Source organism: Octopus bimaculoides, chromosome 5 (genome assembly GCF_046866305.1).
Source record: "Octopus bimaculoides isolate indiv1 chromosome 5, ASM4686630v1, whole genome shotgun sequence".
Taxonomy (NCBI): Eukaryota; Metazoa; Mollusca; class Cephalopoda; order Octopoda; family Octopodidae; genus Octopus; species Octopus bimaculoides.
Window position 1 is genome coordinate 67,361,173 of NC_142932.1, and position 25,000 is coordinate 67,386,172.

The 25,000-nt window shown below is 35.0% G+C and overlaps 1 long non-coding RNA gene across 2 annotated transcripts in view; it reads left to right on the forward strand.

Moving 5' to 3' along the window:
• LOC149135577 (uncharacterized) overlaps window positions 1-25,000 on the forward strand; it is a 144,926-nt gene that overhangs the window by 98,809 nt on the left and 21,117 nt on the right. For both annotated transcript variants that reach the window (XR_016241908.1, XR_016241909.1), the window contains one exon: window positions 12,606-12,711. This is a non-coding gene — a long non-coding RNA (uncharacterized LOC149135577). The remainder of the gene's footprint in view (window positions 1-12,605; window positions 12,712-25,000) is intronic.

Here is a 25,000-nt window from a genome sequence, read left to right on the forward strand (position 1 = left end):
CCACAATGAATCGGTGTTTAGAGTGATACTCTATCAACAGGCATACCTAATCCTGAACAATACTATATAGCCCGGCCATTGCAGCGGCTGACACAGTCCAGAGGTGTCCTCGTATACAAACAGTTCAGTTATGCAGTGGTGTATCAACACTAAACGAAATAGACAGACAGACGGACGGACAGGCGATTACAGCTATGCAGCCACAACCATTCTGCGTCCAGAAATTATTTGTCTGAAGAAAATCTTCGTGGACTAATTTTTGATATCATTTTCTAAGGCAGATGGTGAACACACTGGTATTTATTTTTGTTATAATACGTTTAATATATTACTTTATGTATAAAGGAGTATATTTATGTACGTATGTATGTTTGTTTGTATGTATGTGTGTGTATATGAATGTATATATGCGTGTGTATGAATGTATATATGTATGCATATGCATGTATATGAATGAAGAAACGAAAGAAGCACTCAACACATTTAGTTGAAGAATATTGCACATAAAATGTTTGACTAAGATACATATTACTTAAGATTTCTTGAGTGTAGCACACGTCCACGTCAACATCTGATGATGTGGGCATGTTCTACACCTACGAAACTTTAAATAATGTACACTGAGTCAAAATGGTATTATGTATTTGTGCGTGTGTGTGTCAGGTTGCTCTCGAGTTCTACTGGTAACATGCAGCCGAATACAATCTGTCACATGGTTGGGTCATCAGTAACTAGACCGGCCATCCTGCCAAGCTTCCATGGTGAGGTGGGTGGTTTTTAGGACACGCTGTAAGATGGAAAGCAAGAACCCTCAAATGACAGGAAAAATTATGAGGATCAACGGTCATCCAATAGTGTCTATATATGTGCATGCACAAGTGTGTATCGGTGGTGTGTGAAGGCGCGTGGCTTAGTGGTTAGGGCATTCGGCTCACGATTATAAGGTCGTGAGTTCAATTCCCGGCGACGAGTTGTGTCCTTGAGCAAGACACTTTATTTCACGTTACTCCAGTCCACTCAGCTGGCAAAAATGAGTTGTACCTGTATTTCAAAAGGCGACCCTTGTCACGATATGTGTCATTCTGAGCCTCCCTGAGAACTACGTTAGGGGTACACGTGTCTGTGGATTGCTCAGTCATTTGCACGTTAATTTCACGAGCAAGCTGTTCCGTTGATCGTATCAGCTGGGACCCTCGTCGTCGTAACCGACGGAGTGCTTAGGTTATATCGGTGGTGTATATATATATATATATATATATATATATATACACACACTCAAGAAATCTTAATTAATATCTCTTTTACTCTTTTACTTGTTTCAGTCATTTGACTGTGGCCATGCTGGAGCACCGCCTTTAGTCGAGCAAATCGATCCCAGGACTTATTCTTTGTAAGCCTAGTACTTATTCTATCGGTCTCTTTTTGTCGAACCGCTAAGTTACGGGGACGTAAACACACCAGCATCGGTTGTCAAGCGATGGTGGGGGGACAAACACAGAAACACACATATATATATACATATATACGACGGGCTTCTTTCAGTTTCCGTCTACCAAATCCACTCACAAGGCTTTGGTTGGCCCGAGGCTATAGTACAAGACACTTGCCCAAGGTGCCACGCAGTGGGACTGAACCCGGAACCATGTGGTTGGTAAGCAAGCTACTAACCACACAGCCACTCCTGCGCCTTATGTATCTTAGTCAAACATTTTATATGCAATATTCTTCAACTGAATATGTTGAGTGCTTCTTTCATTTCTTCATTCATTCATATACATGCATACGAATACACGTGTACATTCATACACACATACATACATACATAAACATATATATATATATATATATGTAGCATGTATGCAGTTGGTATGTATAGTGTAATTTATTTGTGCATAATATACACACCTGAAGAAGGAAACTCTGACTTAAAACCTCCACTGTCTTATACTAGACTCAGCCATGGGAAAAGCTATAGGAGTTACCGCAGAGAAGAAATTCGGAGCTAATGAAGAGGACTTTACCAATTTATTGGTTGGTAACTCCCGTAGCCGGTGAGGCCACCATTTATAACGATCTTCAAGCCAATGGACCTAGATCTCCAAGGCCGAGAGAGCGGGACTACCTTTGTTCCAAGGCTTTCCTACAATAATATTCAATATCATTTTCGCTCACAGGTCTTTGTGTTGTACACCTACGTCTCCTTTCTTTCCAAAGTCCTGCAGCGATGGGAGAGCAATAAAGCAACAGGAAGAGGTGACCACCGAGTTGCAGCTGTAAACCTGTAAACCAGATGTGTGACGAAAGATTTCCGGACAATGGATATGAGTGAAAATATTAAAATAAGAACATTAATAAACGAATGAAGAAAAATATATAGTGCATGTGTTTATTTTGCAAAAAAAGAAAAAAAATGACAGTCCCGAACTACAGCAATTTCTAATTTATCTTCTAATGAAGATATTTTTAACAAAAATGCTGGCTATTATAATATGGCACTCAGCAAAGCTGGGTATAGCCAGAGGTTAGAGTACTACGCACAAAATGACGACCACGGTGGCTTTAATAACATTGGAGTTACTCATGGTAGCTACAATTTTAAAAGACCTAATAGAAAAAAATATAAGGATAGAAAAATTGATAAAAATAAACGTCTTATAGATAACAATGATATGCAAAATATGAGAACCAGTTTATTGTATCGTACATCGGATAATGCTCATGAAATTAGTAATAAGAATAATGGAATTAAAAGATAGATATAATAAGATTTAAAATTTTGAAAATTATAATATAGCTTCTGATAATAATAATAATATTATTTGGCTCATTATTCCATTCACTAAGTAAATTATGAACAATTTAGTTGGATCTTTATACAAACTATTTTCTAAACATTATTTTCCAAAGAAAATAGATATTAGGATGTAATCAACGCCAGTTTTCTATGTGTGTCTTTTTCTGTTTCGAAGAATATGTGCCAGATTATTTCTTCCCTTAACGAGAGGAAATTATCAAATTTTTATCACAATAATTACTTGATTAAATGCAACAATAATACTCTAAGAAATAATGTTAGTGAAAAATGTATAGAAAACTCTTCTAATGTACAAGGAGAAACAACTTACTTTAAATCCTATCTTATCCTTGAGAATAGAAATAACGCTGTAAATAACAATCATACTGAATCTAATCATACGAAATCATAATAGAAATGAAAATATATAATAGAAATGGAAATATCTATTGTAATTTCAAAGGTAGAAATAATCGTGTTTAATAATTATTGTAAGCAAAAAGAATGTAGCGTATAGGCGTTGAGTGAAATATGACGGTAAGAATTTCTTTTTCAATAGATGCTATGCGAAACTATATCAAAAAAGCAATAAGCAGGGCCAGTGCCTATAAAATTGACAATGCCTTCTGTTCTATACCAAATCCTAAATTCCAAACATAAAATTCTTAACACAAGGAGGGAGAGTGTGTTTTCCTGTGTTCTGGCCGATAAATATGTTTTCAAAAACTACCATTAGATATAATATAAAAGTTACCAGGACTATAAATTTGGGCTGTATCTCAGGGTTAATATAATAACAATTATAAATATAAAGATTAGGTAATTCTTAGTAGATATCATATTTATATTAAAGTATAAAATAAATGATAAATATGAATATATAGTTTATTTACAGGTAACTGTATTATATAAAGGTTAAAAGGATTTTAATTCAAATATGTATCTTAGAAATCTGTGAATAATATATTTTTAAAAATTATTGGTAATCTTAGTTAAAGATACTACGTATTAATTCAATAATGGTTTTGATTTTTATTAATTCCATTAATTTTCATTTATTAACGTTAGTGCTTTCCTCAATGAAGCTCGTGTGTATCTGTTCACACTATTATGTAAACAAATACATTGTACACAAAGATTGATGACGTTATATTCAGCTCTGGTAATTAGTAAGCAGTTTTTGATTCGTCATGGTCTAGTAGCTTTCAACACATAAACACATGCATGCATATACGTAACTATGATTTATTTAAAATAAAATAATAATAATAATAATAATAATAATAATAATAATAATAATAATAATAATAATAATAATAATAATAATAATAATGATAATTTAACTGTAATAAATTTAACTGATAATAAATTTCTTAAGTGATTAAATACTTTAATGATATTTCGATCTATCGTAATAATGTAAATTAGGAATAATGTTTTTTTTTTTAGCTTCTAGTTTAAAGTAATCGTATCGAAATATCGCTAAAAGTAAAGGAGATTTTGTCTTTGTTTTTTTTCAACACATTACACACGCACGCGCACAAATACATTAAGAAATTTGCATTTACATATAAGTAATGGGTTTGTGAGGGTTTTTTTAATATATCGGTTGCTGAAACGCACATATCTGAATTTATCAAGGGTCAAACAACACATCGAAATGTAGCTCCTTTCGATAAAATTCTTCCCCCGAACAAATATCCAATTAACGATATTCGATATGGAAATTTAATTTAATTTAATTTCTCAAATTGAAGCAATTGGGCATGGAAACAAATGTAGGTGAAATTGAATTTCATATTGTTTAGAATTGTATTCTAATAAATTAATGTCTATATGTCAATTTTTCCGTTTTCTTTTTTTCTAATACATAAAAATAGTATACCCATATCCATCGATGCGATACTAACATCTTTGGTTTTTCACTGATACACTGGATAAAACTGGGGAACTTGGATTTTGGCATCCCTTTAACAAGACTTATTTACTGGATTTTATTATTTATATATATATATATATATATATATATATATTGATAGAAAAGGCAAAAAAAAGGAAAGAGGAAATAGAGGAATTTATCTGTAAAAATATGTGACAATCATTCGGTAGCCATGATGAAACTCCGAGTTTCGGATGCCGGGGGTGCGAGCGTGTTGCGCGCGCGTGTGTGTGTGTGGGTGTATGTATATATATATATATATACATACGTGTGTGTATGTGTATATATATATATATATATTTGGCGAATGTGTAGGTGAGCATGTGTGTGTTTCAAACGAGGGTGGAAGAGTATATACATATAGGCGCATGTACGGACTGGTGCGCTTACGCGAATACTATGGACTTTTTTACTCCCTTACCTTTACTCCCTCCCCTTACTTAGCGGTCATTCTAATAGCTCTTTTGTTTTAATAACGGTCAACCACACAGTAATTTCCCTTTGTTTAACGGTCATTTTCATAGGAATTTTCAATGGCCAGATAACTGAAGAGATAGCGGCGTGGGTTTCCGCCCAGGCATCCGAAATTTGGAGTTTTATCATGGCTACCGAATAATTGTCATATATTTTTACGGATATATATATATATATATATATATATATATATATATATATATATATTACATACGACGAAGACATTCAAAAGGCAATCAACACATAATGTGATCTTGTAATAGATGACAGAGGTTGTTTTTTTATGAAGCAGAAACTAATTTAAATTGGTCAATTATATTATTGGAGCTTATTTTAGCGACACCAGCAGAATTTGAGGTCGAAACTGAAAACAATTAAATACTGTAATTAATTTCATCTATTTTTTTCAGTTTGACTCTGATTGGCAAACATTCACTCATTAATACATCCAAATTTCTCGTCTACAGATAAATTATCTTCTCACTCTACCTTGGTACCATTACGGAAACAGACTCTGGTCTTTGGTACTTTCTACTTGTTCCTCACAGACACCTCAATAATCAGGCTATCAAACCCTTCCTCCCCTGAAAGCCTTCCCTCTTGAAACCTTTGCCCATCCATGTGTTCCTTGCTGCCTTACTCTTAATGATGCCCGACACCTCAATCAGATCGTTTTCAATAGTCACGTGACGTCACGTACACTGCTACTTTCCCTGATCTAATCGACTTTAACTTAATTATTTGCAACATTTGAAAATGTCCAAACGTAAGCATTAACCCTAGATATGATCAAAATTGTTCTACGTTGAAAGAAAGAAAGCATCAGCGTATGACACATTTTTGTTGTTAACACATTAACCAAGTCAGATGTTTGTAATAAATGGAACGCCCAAATTCACTCAAGAAATTCCTATAAATTCCTCATCTATAACACAGAAATGTAAGTACATGCTGGTTGTCAATTAAAATAATTTATTCCTGAGTCCTTTCGAAGCTGTGTCTAATTTTTATTTGAATTCTACTTTTGTTCAGAAAGCCTTTTTTCTAACAATAGACGCCCTGTTTGCGAGGCTTTTTTTTATTTTCGTTCAAACCTTATTACAATATTTATGGAGACAGTTGCTATGCAACAGTACTATTTTGTTTAAAACATTAAAAAAATTACGAATACAAGAAAAAGTCTTTATTGTTCAGTTGCTACTTATTGTTATAGCATTACAATATTCTTGTTCTTTATAGGACATGGTCGATAGAAAATGATATTGAAACTATGTGTGGATTACAAAACATACCTTGTTCATTCTAACGGGATGGTAACATTGAAAATACAGGATGGTATTTCTGATTATATGGGATTGTATGTCTGATAATACTGGATGGTTGGCCGGATATATAGTGCAGTAGATCGAGCGAAATGAGTGTTAGGCTTCACACGGGGTGAATAAGTTCAGAGATAATCTGCTGAACACATAAGCTTCTCAATTGAATTTTTTGTCTTCGTTGAAGAAAGAAAACAGAAAACTAGCGGCAGTTGTCATCAACTATCATAAAGGAGAGATAATTGTAAAAGAGAATAAAAATTAATCTCTCAAAGTTACTTTGCATATTTAGGGGAAAATCAGGGAGAACTACTATGGATATGTTTCAGGATATTAGACTTCATCAACATAATCTGGTGTACTCAAGTTTGATTGATCAGTTGACAAAGATTTTCAACACATGGAAAAAACGCTAAGAGTACTTTGTCGCTAGTACAACTGATATACGAGGGTTCATAGGCTGACCAAGATACTCTCATGGAATGTAATTAAATGGTCTTTATTTTTCAACATAGTCCTTCTTTTGGTTCAAACACTTCTTCAATCGGTGTTACAGTGTTTGGATCTCACTGGAAGAAACTTTCATCTTGTTCATCAAAAAAGTCTTCAGCAGTAGATATGACATCATCATCACATCGACGCTGGTTCCCAGCCAAGTGTCTTTTCGTGTTGCGGAATAGATGATGGTCACATGGAGCCAAATCTGGAGAATAAGGAGAATAACCACAATGACGCAAAGCAGTCATTGAAATGAAGGGTGTATGCGCTGGAGCATTGTTCTGATGAACAAGACCCCATTCATCAGTTTTCTTGAGTGTTTGGTTTTGATAGCTTTTGTAACTGCCTTAGCAAGTTTGCATAGTACTCTCCATTGACTGTGTGGCCCTTCTGAAAACATTCAATAAACACAAGGCCTTTTGCATAAAAAAAAATTGAGGCCATCACATTCTTTGGAGAAGTCGAGAAGTGTTTCCATTGCATGGAATGTCTTTTTGTCACTCGTTCAAAGTGATGAACCCAACACTCAACCTGGGTTAGGAAACATTCAAGGAAACCAGCTGGATCTGCCTCAAACAATATCAGCGCTTTTGATCAGATATCACAAGATGTAACACCCACCGAGCAGAAAACTTTGTTATGCCAAGTTCATCGTGCAGAATATTCTCAACTCTTTCACAGAATAAGCATTCGTTATTTGATTTATAGTCAGTTTCCTGCCATCTTTCCCCATGTGCTGAACAGGATCAATGTTTTCCTCGGCGGTGGCTGTTGTAGGATGTCCAAACCTTGGACATCTTCTAGGCTTTCCCTTCCCATCCTAAATTCAGCTGATTGCGCACTTTTAAACTGTTGATGAAGCTGAAGCGTCACCCTAATGTAGCAACCAGCGTGAATGTCGTTCGGTCTAAACTTTAGACTCTAAAGCCTTTTTCTGCAGTTACTTAATAACACCACGATGCCAAATTTTGTCGAATTTCAAGTAATGTCGCTACTAATTACTTTTAAAGTGTGGTGTGAACGGTTAGATGTTAGTTTACCTGGAATGAAATAATGCATTTATTAACAAGAAGGGTTGAAATTAATGCATACAAGATTTCAGAGCTCCAACGTCATTCCGTCATAGTCATCCTATGCACTTTTCAGCCCACCCTCGCAACTAAACCTTATTATAAGGAGGTATCTTGAACATGCCTCCCGGTTTCTCACCAACACCTGTCTTGTGAATACATTTGACAGCGTTTATTCTTTTGCAAACATTCGGCACAGACCTGTAGATCGAACTAATCATTCTCAGCGTTGCTGAAATCTCTCCATTCAGCACATTATTTCAATCAACATCTGATGTGAGAAATATATTAATATGTAAAAGCAAGATAATAAATCCCAATGTCTATAGGCCTGGACAACTTTATTAATAGTTGCAATGAGTATACTGATGTTGTTGTTGATGTTATGGTTGTAGTGAGATATATAAATTCGATGTTATTTAATATTTGATATATATTTTAGAGACTAAATCAATAACCTGCTAATGAAATTCTTCTAAAATATACAAGAATACTTAAATATCTCAGATTTTATATCTAATTTATGACAGCTGTTCCGTTAGTTAACACTTCGCCTGTAGCATTTCCATTTTTACATGCATAAATATAAACATATATTAATATATATACACATATATATACACACATCGTATTTTTTGTTGTATACGTTTCGTGACATCCTGTGCCCACATATGCATATATATATATTATTTATATTATATATATATATATATATATATATATATATATATATATATATATATATATATATATATATATATATATATGTGCATGTATGTATGTATGTATATATATATATGTATGTGTGTGTGTGTGTGTGCGTGTGTGTGTGTGCGTGTGTGTGTGTGTGTGTGTGTGTGTGTGTGTGTGTGTGTGTATGTATACTGTTTTGTTTCTATGTATCACAGCATAACATTCCTTTGGCGGTGAGAAGTAGATTAAATCAGCAGCAGAGGGCAATGTTCAAGTCAAAATGACGGATAAAATCTCAGATATAATTATGCAAATGTTTTCTGGTTTATTTAACTTGCAGCTACAAGACTCCATGTAGGAATAATTAGTTCATAAACATGTCTGTGTGTCTAACAGTAGACAGTGTTCAGACGCAAGGAACTTGTTAAGTAGGTAAATGACAGAAATGTGAATCACCTCAAGCGTTTAATTTATTGATCTCTGATCTCCTTTCACTAACAACGTATGTCCATAATTATCTGAATTTACTGATGCGCCTGTTACTTCGTGTTACAGCCAGAACGTTCGATTTACTTAAAACAAAAAAATACTGAGTAAAAATGCTTTGTTATTAAATATTTACCGAATAAATGAATATTCGGATTTTGTTTCATAATTAAGACATTTTATTTTCGTTTTATGTTGAAGCCGTTTAACTTTATTCATATACGTATAATATACCACAAACACTAACGTGTCAACAAACATATCTCCACGTCGGCAACAAAAGCTAAGCGCTAAGATTTGCCACTTGGTAGCTTCCAATAAATTATATCCCTCTACTTTCAACATTGTATACACGCTTTTCTCTTCTTTCCTTATCTCTAAGTATAAACATATGTGTGTGTGTGTGCATATATATATATATATATATATATATATATATATATGCTCATATAGTGTGTATACTTACATGTACACATACATACATACATACATACATACATATATATATATATATATATATATATATATATATATATATATATATATATATATATATATATATATATATATATATATATATACAATGGAACAAAAATGTAATAGAGGACAATAAAACATTCGGACAGATAGACGATACAAAGGCGGACAGGAGAAACAACAATTAGAAGGACAGGCAAAAGAAGACGAGTCATTCGTGGCCTTCTTTCCTCAGTCAAGTTACCAGAAGTCTTTACTGCTTCTGGCAGTTACACTTGAGACAGTTCGATCTGGTTGCCCCAAAACAAGTCTACGCTAAGAGTATTAGACTTTTTTGTAAGAAAGCTAACATATGTGTACGGCAACAAAGACAAAAAACGGAGAACATGGAACACAATTACAAATACAAACAAGAAAATAACAACAGGTGTCTTTCGACTGAGAACGAATCAAATTGAGCTGGCGTGTGAACGCCTAAATTGAGTGAACGCCTAAAGGCAAGGACATAGCAGATAGACATAAGAGGTGTTGGCGGTCGGCAGTCGGAAGTCAGGCCAAGAAAGAAAGATCATGGCTGGCCGGACACCGGTCACGTCGAAGGAGAGAGGGTAGGGGCAGAGGGTTAGAAAAAATCAGGATTAGAAATCAGGTAAGAAATCAGGTTAGAAAAGATCAGAGACAAAGGGAAAGGTACAGGAGAGATAAACGAGGGAGAAAATTGGAGTTAAAGAAATGTGAGAGAGAGGGGGAGCGAGAAAAAGAAAAGAGGAAGAAAGTATGAGGAGGAATAAAAGATAGAGTAAGAGTCGTATAAAATTTAGATACATACCTACTATAAGGTGAGCACAAGTGTGTACGTACGCCGCTATATGTATATATAAATATTAAAAAATGGAGCATATATATATATATATATATATATATATATATATATATATATATATATATATATATATATATATATATATATATATATATACATATATATATATATACATACATATGTAATTATATATATATATATATATATATATATATATATATATATATATATATATAGAGAGAGAGAGAGAGAGAGAGAGAGAGAGAAATAGATAAACTTACTTGGAAATGGATGCGTGGCGCTCAATGAAGTAATAATATGAATAGTATATATATATATGCATATACGGGTACAGGACGTTACAAACCATAAACAACATGAAATACGAAAACAAATGAGTTGAACACAATGAGAGAAACAAATGGAAAACAGGACAAGTAACGTAAAGAACGACCCTTCATCAGTTGTCGGGTGTTCATCTACTCCACATTTCCTACAAAAGCCAAAATAAAATTCAAGATTTATGAAGGGTCAAATTTGGTAACAAAAACAGGACAGTGGAGACATACAAGGAAACCGAACGAAGACAAACATAGAGGGTCGTTAGACCAGACGAAGATAAAACAGTAAACGCTGGAGAAATATTTTCTTTAACAAGAGAAAAGGTAGAAGAGAGAGATAGTTAGGATACGTGTAATCTTTACGACAGCCCCGAAGGAAAAGAAAGATGATCACGTGAGGAAGAGAAAGATGAACGATGGTCACGTGTGAGCAACGAGAGAGAGTAAAGGAGAAAGAGGGAGAGTGAGAGAGACAAATAGAAAACGGTAAAGGGGAGAAAAAATGAATTAGAGAAAGGATGAGAGAGAAAACGATAGGGAAAGAGAGCAGTATAGAGTAGAGTCGCATCAAAAATATTAAGATAAACTTACTTGGAAATGGACACGTTGCGTTCAATGAAATGATAATTTAAATAATATATATATATGCATATATATATATATATATATATATATATATATATATATATATATATATATATATATATATATATATATATATATGAATATATGGGTACAGGACGTCACAAACAGTCAAAAACATGAAAAACGAAGACTTATATTGTTGTTCAGTGCTTAAATGAAGAGTTGATGGACAGCCGACAGCTGATGTAGAGTCGTTCCTTATGTTACTTGTCCTGTTTTCCAATTGTTTCTCTCGTTGTTTGCGTATTCAGCTCATTTGTTTTCGTATTTCATGTTGTTTACGGTCTGTGACGTCTTGTACCCATATATGCATATATATGTACTATTCATATTATTACTTCATTGAACGCTACGCATCCATTTCCAAGTAAATTTATCTATTTATCTATATCTAACTATCTATCTCTTTCTCTCTCTCTCTCTCTCTCTATATATATATATATATATATATAGAGAGAGAGAGAGGGAGAGAGAGAGAGAGAGAGAGAGAGAGAGAGAGAGAGAGAGAGAGAGAGAGAGAGAGAAAGAGAAAGCAAAGAATAAGATAATTTATTAATAAACATCAGCCTGCAGATATCCGTTCGATCTATTTATTAATTACAATCATATGACCCTTGCTATATCCCCCAGTAAACTGAAATAAGATGTAATCTCATAACCTATGGATATTACTCTGGAATTGGCTTCTTTACCATTTCTCACTATTTTTACCTCCACCAAGGAAGGAGGTTATGTTTTCATCGGCGTTGGTTTGTCCGTCTGTCCGTCTGTCCGTCTGTGTGCAAAATAATTCAAAAAGTTGTAAACGGTATTTGATGAAACTTACAGGAAACGTTGGTAATGACACAAGGAACAGATGATGAAATTTTGGTAGTGATCCGGGAATTTTTATGGATTCTTGAATGATTTTCATTTGTTATATTTACTTTACATGAAGTATTATAATGTTACATTCTTTGATTATCTCCCTTGAAAACACGTTCATTTTTGCACGTAACCTATGGTAGCGTTGCTGTTTCTAAAGTTTATTTTCGTTTCTCTATTAGTAATTTTACTCGCGTATTTATCTTAAAATGAGCTGCTTGGCGGAGGTCTGCGGAGGATGACATGACAAGCCTTGACTATTGGGATCGAATCAAAGTAGAGACAGCTGTAAGGGTATAGTATTATTCACTCATTTATTCCTATTCATTTATTTATTTACTTTTTTATTTACTTATTTATACATATGATTGTAATTAATAAATAGATCCAATGGATGTTTGTTAATTCTTTGCCTTATAAACTCTGGATAAATTTCTGTTTACCCCCACTCATGCCTATTATTCAATTGCACTATTGCCTTGCAACAGTAAGCATTTGGATATGAATACATAGATATATATCCAATAATATACTGGAAATTTATTGACAAATAGTGTTGGTGCGTTTATGTCCCTCATGGCTTAGCGGTACGAAGAAGACACCGACATAATAAGTACCGGGCTTATAAAATAAGTACTGGAGTTGATTCGTTAGATTAAAATTCTACAAGGCGGTGCTCCAGCTTGGCCACAGTCTAATAACTGATACAATACATATATATATATATATATATATATATATGTTGTTGTTTGTTTCTTTTCTAGCCATACCTGACTCATTAGGGCCGGTTTCCCTATTTCACTGGTATAGGTTCCCCACCTGGACGGGACGCAGGTCCGTTGCAGGTGAGCTGCTAGATGCAAGCGGAAAGGTTGAGAGAAAGTTGTGGCGAAAGAATCAGCAGAAGTTCGCCATTACCTTTTACCGGAGCCCCTTCTGAGATTCGAACCCCCGATCCCTCGACCGCGAGTCCGCTACTCTACACACATATATATCTATCTGTGTGTGTGTGTGTGTGTGTGTGTGTTTATGTGTGTGTGTGTGTGTTTTGCGTTTTAACTTTTACTTGTTTCAGTCATTAGACTGTGGCTATGCAGTGGCACCGCCTTGAATAATTTTTAGCCGAATGAATCGACTCCAGTACCTATTTTTTTAAAATTCTGGTACTTATTTTATCGGTCTCTTTTGCCTCTTGAACAACAAAGTCTTTTCTGCTCTTCGCCTCTATGCCATGTTTAAATTTTCCTTGACTTTAAGAAAATTTTCAGCTAAAAAAGAAATACTAAAAATTATAACAGGAACTCTTCCAATGGAGAATAACTGAGGAAGATTTCCTTCAGACGCACCACCTTAGTTAGATTATCAGTTTCCATATTTCTCCCTTAATTTTTGCATGAGTTAATATCTGTGAATAGGACTTTTTCTCTCTGTCAGTAAATAATTTATAAAATAATCTATACATTGAGAATGCTGAAATAAGACCGGGAAAATAACCGCTATTTTGTATTGTTATAGACAATTTGTACTTGATGTCATAAATGCGCCAATTAAATTATCAGACTGTCATTTTGATGGAGACATTATTAAGTTGTCACTGCGTTTGTTTTACAAATTCTTTACTCAATGCTTTAGAACTTTTAGCAACGTCTACTAATTCTGATTGAATATTATCGCCATGGCGACAACATTTCATCCTTTACAATGTTTATTTCAATCATTTACCATAAAATTTCTTAAATACAGATATAAAATTCTACGAAATCAAACACACACACACACACACACACACATACATACACATGTATATACTATGTATGTATGTATGTATGTGTGTATGTATGTGTGTGTGTGTGTGTGTGTATGTATGTATGTATGTATGTATGTGTCCGTATATGTATACGTATGTATGTATCCTAAAAAGAGTACAATTTTTCCAAAGTTGTAATCGATAAGTATTTAACAATAGCATATATACTTATATAACAAAAAAGAAATAATCCAAGGCTTTAATATAGAGGAGAAATTATTAGCTACGACGTGTGCCAGTAATTTGGCATTAAATAAAATTAATAATAGAGTTTTGCTGAATCAACAAAATTTTTTTTAATGAACTTCCTGTACCACAAATTTCTAATTTGTTGATGACTTTCATGATATTTATTATGCAAAATTATTAAACAAATGGCTATTAACCTGTCTATATTTTACTGAATCCCTCAGTTTCTATTCTAATTTACTTTCTCAATACTATTACGAGGTGATTTCTGGATGGTATTTTTGGACGACGTGTTTATCAAATAGTTCCTGGTGGAGATGTTAAAAATGTTGAACTTAGAATGTTTATTTAAGTATGGAAACATCTAGAATTTCCATTGCCAAAATATTTCTGAGAAATGATATTTGATGAAATATTTACAGTCGTTATTATCGTTTGGTTCATATGTGCATCGCGTCAGCTCTCGGGGTTTTGTCGGATTATTATGTATTTGCTCTCGTCAATTTTTGTTAGAACATTAAAGGTCCCTGTTTCACTGGGTGAATAGAGTGGACCGCTAAATTATGCTCTGAAGAGCACATTTGTTGTAATATATTTTTGCCTTCATCTGTTTGTTTTCTTCTCGTTCGAAATATGGCATCGTTAATGACCAATAACGGATTAAGTGAGAAGGAAACAAGAAATTTTCAAAGCGCTCTCAGCTTTTAAAAAATATATTGTGTATTCTCTTTTTTTTCTTCGCTGCCCCTTCTCTCGGTGGTCACTTGATAGATGCCTACTTCACTTGACAGCAGAACAAAAGTGGGAGGTGATGCAGCTGAAAAGGGACCCAGTCAATAGTGGGGTAATTTTAATAATTTCAGGCCCGTAACTCTGCTAAATGCAAAGTTGAAGATTTTGGCCAAGGTGTTAGCAAAAAGGTTGGCCCTTGTCGTGGTAAGTTTTACTAGGTTAGGCGCAGACATGTACAATATCTGACAGATCTATCCATGACAACCTCCAATTCACACGATACATTATAGAAAGGTTGGGTAAAAGATCTGACTTGGGTGGGAACTTGATCAATTTGGATTAATCGAAAGTTTTCGATAGGGTCGACCATCGGTACTTGGCAGCTATCCAGAGAGTAGCTGGTTTCGGTCCCGTCTTCAAAGGCTGGATCGCTGCAATGTGCAGCAGCGTTTGTTCGGTGGTCAGAGTAAATGGCCACCTGTCAGAATCGTTCAGAAGTACATCCTGTTTCCTCTTTTGTAAGTACTCACCGTTAATCCACTACTGCAGAAGTTGGCTGTTTAGAGGGACATTCCGCTAGAATTAGGATGTGGACAATTTGTGTTTGCATATGCGGACAACATCACTGTAATGGTGTCGAACACGAAACATATTGAGGTGATTGACACTTCTATAAGGGAATACGAGACGGCAACAAGAGCAAAAATTAACCAGAAGTTGTTGGGCCCGCCGTTCGGTACCTGAAGTGGCAGGTCCATAGCATTCAACAGTGCTGGACGAACGTATCAGTTAAATTGCTCGGGGTTTGTTGAGTCCAGACTTCCAAGTGGACAAGAAATAGAAAGAAGTGATGAACAGGGTGGCTACTGTCACCCAGAAATGGACTGAATGGAAAGAATCCCCAAAGAAGCAGGTGCGGGTGGCGAATTCCTACATCGCATCCACCAACTACTAATGCCTGACCGTCATGCCTTGCTCTGTTTCATAGTTCTACTTTCCGTAGGCAGACAGATTCCGCTAGTCAAACAGTCCATTGTTATTGATAATAATAATGATTTCAAATTTTGGCAGAAGGCCAGCAATTTTGAGGAGATGGGGAATTCGATTAAGTGCCAGTGCTCAACAGGTACTTACTTTGAATTCTGAACATAAAGATGAACGAAATACCGCCAAATATTTTGTCCGGCATGCTAACTATTTTGCCATCTCATCTAATGATAATAATAATAATAATAATAATAATAATAATAATAATAATAATAATAATAATAATAATAATAACAATAATAATAATAATGATAATAATAATTATAATAATAATAATAATAATCCTTTTTACTATAAGCACAAGGCCTACATTTTATGGATAGGGGGACAGTCAATAATATTGACGCCAGTACTCAACTGGTACTTAATTTATCGACTCCAAAGGGATGAAACGCAAAATCGACCGCGGCGGATTATGAACTCAGAACGTAAGGACGGACGAAATGCTACCAACCATTTTGCCCGGCGTGCTAACGATTCTGCCAGCTCACCGCCTTTAGAAGAAGAAGAAGAAGAAGAAGAAGAAGAAGAAGAAGAAGAAGAAGAAGAAGAAGAAGAAGAAGAAGAAGAAGAAGAAGAAGAAGAAGAAGAAGAAGAAGAAGAAAGCAACATTGAAAAGAGGGCAACTAGTTAAGAGTAACAACATCACACTAAATAAAGCAAATGAAGTAAGAAAATTAAACCAAATCCAGACATACAAACACTTAGGGATCAATAAACTAGATAGGATACAACACACACAGATTAAAAGAAAAGATAAGAAAGGAATACCACAGGCAAGTTAAATTGATACTGAAAATAGCTCAATGCGTAAAACAAGATAATAGATATCAACACTCTAGCCGTCTCATTTATAAGTTACAGATACAATATTCTTAAATAGACTCTAAATGAGCTAATCAAAATAAACAGGAAAATAAGAAAAATAATGACAGCATCTAGGATGCACCACCCAAGATCTGACATAGAAAGGTTACATATACAACGTATCGAAGGTGGTAGAGGCCTTATACAGCTAGAAAACTATTATAAAATAACCACCATAAGACTACTGAAATACCTACTTCAGAAGAAAGTAAAATTAATACAAATAGCCACAAAACACGAACAAAACAAAAAACTGTTTTCTGTCTTTAAGGAAGCTAACAAATATAAAGAAGTCATAGTACCTAACAACTATGAAGAAAAACAAAAAAACAACAAAAGCTGTAAAACCACTGAAATCCAAACTAAAACTGGAACAGCAACGGATCATGATAGAACGATGGCAAGAAAAGCCCCTGCTTGGTAAATGTTGGGTTAAGCTAAAGGGAAAAGAAATAAACAAAGTAAAATCCCAACAATGGCTGAGAAGCTCAGGACTCAAAACAGAGACTGAAATATATTTAATTGCAGCACAAGATCAAAGCCATCTCACCAGAAATCACCAAAAACACGTAATGAAAATAAATACAAGTAACTGCAGAATATGTCTCTGGCTGCCCAGTCCTGGCTAAGAAGGAATACATTCACAGACACGAAAGAGTTGGGACCTATATACACTGGAAGCTATGCCAACACTATGAAACAACAACAACAGAAAAAAAGATGTATAGGCACACCCTAAAAAAGATCACAGATAATGAGCAAGCAACTATACTCTGGGATGTGCCAATAGGCCAGATACAGTTGTCAGTGGTCACCAAGAAAAAATGCTCTCTAATCGATTTATCAATACCAACAGATGGCAATGTTTCTCTAAAAGAAACGGAGAAACGTTCAAAACACAAAGTTCTGGAAATAGAGATAACTCAAATGTGAAGCCTTAAAAGATAAACAATTCTTCTTATAGTAGGCGCATTAGGTATGATAAAAAAAAACATTCAGCTAAAGACATAACAAAAACACCAGGATTTACAAGTATATATAATATACAGACAATAGCACTGCCAGGCACCGCACACATCCTATATAAAACGCTTTCAATACTGTGAAAAATAAGAGCACCACAACAAACCACAGCACATACCCAAGGCACACATAGCTACACTCGTAAGACTACTGAATAATAATAACAATAATAATAATAATAATAATAATAATAATAATAATAATAATAATAATAATAATAAGAGGACAAACGTAACATTTCCGGCAAAAACGAAGTAAACAAAAAACAACAAACCCAGACCGTAGAGATGTATAATAATGTACAAAAAGCACCAATCCAGAACACCACAGACAAACATATGAATGAAAAGGAAGGCAAAACAAATCTAAAGCATGGGAATAACGAAGGGAAACCTAATAATTACGATACTATGAAAATGAGAATAACCAAAGAACTGAAAACCACAGATCTTAGAATGGACCACAGATTATATCTCACAAAAATCAAAATAGATAATAAAACAACATCAATAATAAATAGCATAAACCTGGCCGTCACGGAACTAACAGCCACAGAAACAACTGACAATATCACTGAGCTAAATGACATAATATATGCGGCAGCCACTGCAGCCACAAAAGAAGCAGGATACTCACTCAAACCCATCCGAACAGGAGTTCTACCACCCAAACAGACCTTGTGGATAAATAATATCCAGAACAAAATTTTAAAGAAGGAGAAAAGATTTATCGATTCTCTACGAAATTAGTAGACAATCAACACAACTAAGTAACAAGAAGAAAACAAAAATACTGTACAAATACAACATTACAGAAAAAGACTTACCTGAGGCAAAAGAAAAGCTAAAGCAAGATATCCTTGCCAAAGCACAAAGGATCCGCCGGTATGAGAAACGCCAACGTTTCTTTGAACAAAACAAACAGTTCAAATCCAACCCCAGAAAACTCTACCAAGAACTGGGCAAAAATAAAATAGACATTACTGCAGCACCAACAGCAGAAGAACTGGAACAATTCTGGAAACAAATATGGTCGGTGAAGCAACAACCTCAGAAAAGGGCCATTAAAACAACGAACTTAGCACCTGAGCAACTCTGGACCCCTATAACAACTGAAGAGGTCACCCAGACACTGCAAAGACTAAGCAACTGGAAGGCACCTGGGCACGACAAGATCCCCAACTTCTGGTTAAAACACCTGACAGGAATGCACAAAAAGCTGGCAGAAAACTTTAACAACATACTAGCAGAGCGAGAGACAATGCCTGAATGGCTCACGAAAGGGAAAACCATCTTAATTCCCAAATCCACGGAAACGGAGAAACCACAAAACTATAGACCTATAGATACGATCTACAAAGCCTTTACTGCAATAATATCGCAGAGATTGAATAAGCACCTGGAAAATAACAACCTGTTTCCAGAAGAGCAGAAGGGGTGCTGCAAGGGCTCATACGGCTGTAAAGATCAATTATTGATCAATAAAGCCATAACTGAAGACAGCCGCAGAAAGAAGAAATACCTCAGTATGGCCTGGGTGGACTACCAAAAGGCTTTCGAAAGTGTTCCCCACACTTGGATTCTCGAAGCACTAGCCATAAACGAGGTGGCACCAATTATTATAAAATACATAAGGCACTCAATGAACAAATGACAGACAGTGTTACAGCTCCAAACAGAAGAGGGACTTGTGAAAACCAAAGCCATCCCCAATAGAAGAGGAATATTCCAGGGAGACAAGCTCTCTCCACTCCTGTTCTGCCTGGCACTCAGACCTTTAACTGAATTGCTAAATAGAACTAGATGCGGATACAAATGTTACGGCAAAACAGTCAGCCACCTTTCATATATGGATAACCTAAAATTATACGCTAAAAATGACAAAGAGATGGAAACACTACTACAGACAGTACATGGCTTTACCAAGGAAATAGATATGAAATTCGGATTAGAAAAATGTGCCAAAGCAATCCTGAAAAGAGGAAAATTAGTTAAAAGTAGCAACATCACACAAGATAAAGCCAATGAAATAAGAGAACTAGACGAAAACCAGCCATACAAATATTTAGGAGTCAATGAACTAGATAGGATACAACACACACAAATGAAAGGAAAATAAAGAAAGAGTACTATAGACGAGTTAGATCAATACTAAAAACAGAGCTCAATGCTAAAAACAAGATAATAGGTATTAACACTTTAGTTGTCCCAGTTATAAGTTACAGCTACAATATCCTTAACTGGACACTAAACGAACTATCTAAAATAGACAAGAAAACAAGAAAAATAATGACAGGATATAGGATGCACCACCCAAAATCTGACATAGAAAGGCTATATATACAACGCACAGAAGATGGCAGGGGTCTTATACAGCTGGAGAACTATTATAAAATAACCACCATAGGACTGCAAAAATACCTACTCCAGAAGCAAGGAAAACTAATACAAATAGCCACAAAACACGAGCAAAACAAAAAACTGTTTTCAGTATTTAAGGAAGCTGACAAATACAAACAAGAAATCATACTACCTAACAAATAATAATAATAATAATAATAATAATAATAATAATAATAATAATAATAATAATAATAATAATAATAATAATAGTAAGAAGAAGAAGAAGAAGAAGAAGAAGAAGAAGAAGAAGAAGAAGAAGAAGAAGAAGAAGAAGCTATAAAACAAATGAGATCCAAACTAAAACTAGAACAGCAACGGACTCAAAGCAGAAACTGAAGGATTTTTAATTGCAGCACAAGACCAAAGCCTCCCCACCAGAAATTACCAAAAACAGATAATGCAAAGAAACATAACAAGTAACTGCAGGATATGTGGCGAAACAATAAACCATATTATCTCCGGCTGCCCAGTCCTGGCTAAGAAGGAATATATTCACAGACACGACAGTTGTAGGACCTACATACACTGGAAGCTATGCCAACACTATGGAATAACAACAGATAAAAGATGGTATAGGCACACGCCAGAAAAGCTCACAAAAATCGAGAAAGCAACCATACTCTTGGATATGCGAATAAATGCACTGCTCTCTTACTCAATAATAATAATAATAATAGTAATTTTGTTTCGATGTTGTACGTCTTGTCTCCGCCCAAATGCTGGTGTGGTACTGTAATGTCAGGGATATGTGACTTCTTCACAAATTGATTATAAGTTGTACAGTAAACATATTTGTAGATTTCAATAATTTCTCACGTGTTTTTTAATCATCAATTTCTCCCAGTCTGTTAACGAGTTTCATAGAGAACCTTAAGACGTGCGGTGAAGCGAGGTAGCGTGCAGACTTGTATAGATTCATGTTGTTTGGTTAAATTTTTCCCAATATTTTCTCAGTCCTTGAAGGGCAAAAGAACAGTTTTCAATACACACTAGCTCACTTCTCTCTTACAATAGAGACACCTGTTTTATGCAAAGTCTTAACCGGAGAAATAATATACGTCAGCGTAATAACAGCAAACTCGATTTCTCTAAGCAAATAAAATGGACATCTCTTACCATGAAGAATAATGGGTCAGGTAAACAATAACTTCTTATATGATGTTTGTACAATGAGAGTAGTTTATGTTGACAAACATGAAATTGTCCTTGTTCTTATGATTAGTGCCTGCATGAATAGTCCAGTGATTGTATAAGGGTGTCGAGGTTGTTGAAAGCAAACCATGATTTAGTGAAAATTATAACGCATACCTCACGTATAATGTTTATGTGTGATGTGACTCTTGCTTTATTACATACTTTTGTTTAGTGATCTGTGGTTAACTATCAAACTATTTACTTTAAAATATAAGAAAAAGAATACTTGTCAACCTTGTTTGTGACCCAACATTAACGGACACTGAATGTAGATAAAAAGCCAATGAGAAAGTTTCTTCTAGGCTATTTGGAGACAATTTGTTCCCTCGAACTGGTAGAAATGGCAGCTAAAGCTTCTTCAAAGTACACCCAACCGTCTTTTAAAATGGTTACTATGGGTAATGTATTCCAGAGATAAAAAAAAAATTCCTGTAAAAGGCAAGATAGTCATGGTTGGAATACCTTTCGACTACAGGTGTGCTCAATCGGTACTAAACTAGGGCTAAACAATAGTAACACCTTGAAGTGTTAATAAAAAATAATCCAATTCTCGTCAAAAACGCTTTAATTGATTATCAATAAATTTTTGGTGCAATAAAACTGGATATATGCGAGAGTGTGTAATAGTGTGTGTGTGTGTGTGTTTGTGTGTGTGTGTGTGTGTGTGTGTGTGTGTGTGTGTGTGTGTGTGTGTGTGTGTGTGTGTGTGTGTGTGTGCAAAGGCTTGATTCCCAGTCGAACTCAGGCACGCGCATATATTGCATACAAGTACAATTACATCGATGTGTTAATCTCGCCCCCACAACCCCCACCAGTTAGTTCCAGAGTCTGTGTAAACAAGGGAATCTATAATTACTGAAAATCAGCTGAATATAAGATTTCAAATTCCTTGTCAAAAAAGATGAGAAGAGTCTGTTTAGAGAGAAAATCTCAACAAGAACAATATTTCTCTCTTGTGTTCTCTCAGAGGCTGGACGAGACAGAAATTATAAGTAACGGTTCCTAGATACATCAAATCTGAAACAAGGATTATATAACTATTGACATTGCAGCAGGAGACTATCTCTACTTAACTGTGGTAATCTAAGTAATGGGAGGACTGCCAGAATTTACGGATGCAATCTTCCTTTCTCTTAATAAGAACAAAGGAAGCGATTCCAGTTACCCAGGTATCGCTTTATTGTTTATTGTTTATTGTTTATTGTTTATAGAATAGTCCACACAGTTTTACTGAACAACTCACACCATCGTCTGCAAAGCAAAACCTTCTTGAACGAAACTTGAGACCAATAGAACCCCTGACATAATTTTCACAACCAAACTTCGTATTACAGAGTTGGGAACAAAACATGGTTCTGCACATAACATTTTTACAAAAGCTAGATGGGAAGACACTAGTTCACTTCGATACATCCACACATTTCCTTGTAATCATTAACCAATGCAATATTTTCTATCATTTTCAATGAAATGAGATTAAGTTCATGACATTTATATTCATAACTCGATATCCACTTCGACACTGACAACATCTCAATACAACGACTCACTCTCTTGCACAAATACTAACCAATATTCAGTTTACTCTTTATAAGGCCAAAGACAGAACGTCCACCTGACCACCCTACCTGATAATATACTCACAACTTATTGACTTAAAAGAGAACACAAAAAGTAATCTAGTCTTAATTACACATTTTGTATGAACAGAAAACAGAATGGTCAAAGCTGGAACGCCTGCAACCATAAGCATCCTCTATTAGGACTTAGCTGGAGTTAAAAATCAACAATCCTTGACTTTTCGTAACTTCTTCAGCATCTAAAAGACCTAACCACTGTTTTGTTTTTTATACCAAATACCTCTGCCAAATACTTAATATCTACTCATCATCTCAAATGATGCCTCGCTCAGTACAGTAAAATACTTTACACATCTTGACAGCGTCTATAAAAAATAATGAAAACACTAGTTACCTAGCAAATAATCAATTGTCACTTAGTAAAGAGTCACCTGCTCCGCTAGTCACTTACCAAAGTGTCAGACATTCTTTTGCACAGTTCGGTTAAACCCTCGATTACACTGAAATAAGATGACCGAAGTATACCGAGCAGTCTCCATCCTAATCTTGTTGGAAACTACTTTATTTACTGTTGCCAAATCAAAATTCTCGAGAACGTCAGCTAATAATTACTGAGGTCGATTTTCAACAAGAGGCGCGGTCACGTCATAAAGGAAGTTCCGGAAAGTGACCAATTGCTAAATATATTGTCTTCACACTGCTATTGCATTGGAAAATTTTGTGGCATGATGAGAAGCAGTAGGGTTCCCAAAAATGCTATATTTTGTGAAATGGTACTGGCGCAAAATTCTGATTCCACCCTAGAGAACTGTTGAAAAGACCACATCTTGTGTGTGACATACATTTACATAACAAAACTACTTAGAGAAAATTTTCTCCAGATGTGTGTCAGAGAGCGAAGTATGAGAAAAGATAGGCAACAACGAGAAACATGACACATTTATTGTCATGATTTTTTCGCCATTATATATAACAACAAAATTAATTTCTTTGATCGAAGTCTTTAAATTTCAGAGGCGACTGGTTTTAACAGATATTAATTGATGTTAACTCATCGACATTATCTTTCTAGTAGATGAGGAATTTGCTGTCATTTCAGACACTTACATATATATATATATATATATATATATATATATATATATATATATATATATATATATATATGCAGAATAAGTGCGCTCTCAAAGGTGTCGACCCCCTCCTTAACCTGCATCCTCTATCTGTGGCGATGATAGGCATTGCTCTCCTAGTCGGTCTCCTGCATATCACAGGCCTTTAATGAGGAGTTGACACACTTCTTAAATCGCAGCCTTGGTTTCTGCCGGAGTCTCTTTCCACTAAGTTCCTCATATACCACCTGTTTAGGGATCCTGCTATCCTTCATTCTAATAGGGTGTCTGGCCTAATGTAACCGGTGCTTGTGCACCATCGCCTCAATATTTAAGATATCAGCTTTCCGCATACATACAAACGTATACATATATGTGTATGTAGATATATATGTTCATGGGTGTCTCTGTGTGTCTGCAAATTGATCATTGACAGGATGTATTCGATTAAAATTATAAAGAAAGCTATCATTAGAAGTACAGCTGAAATATTTTCAACTTATTTACAACCCCCTTGTTAAAGAACGACGGGATCCATAGCAGCCATGGAAGATGTTTGTAAATTAGTTTGAACTTCTGTTAAAACCATCATCAGGGCTTTCTTGCTCACCCTAGTTGTTAAGC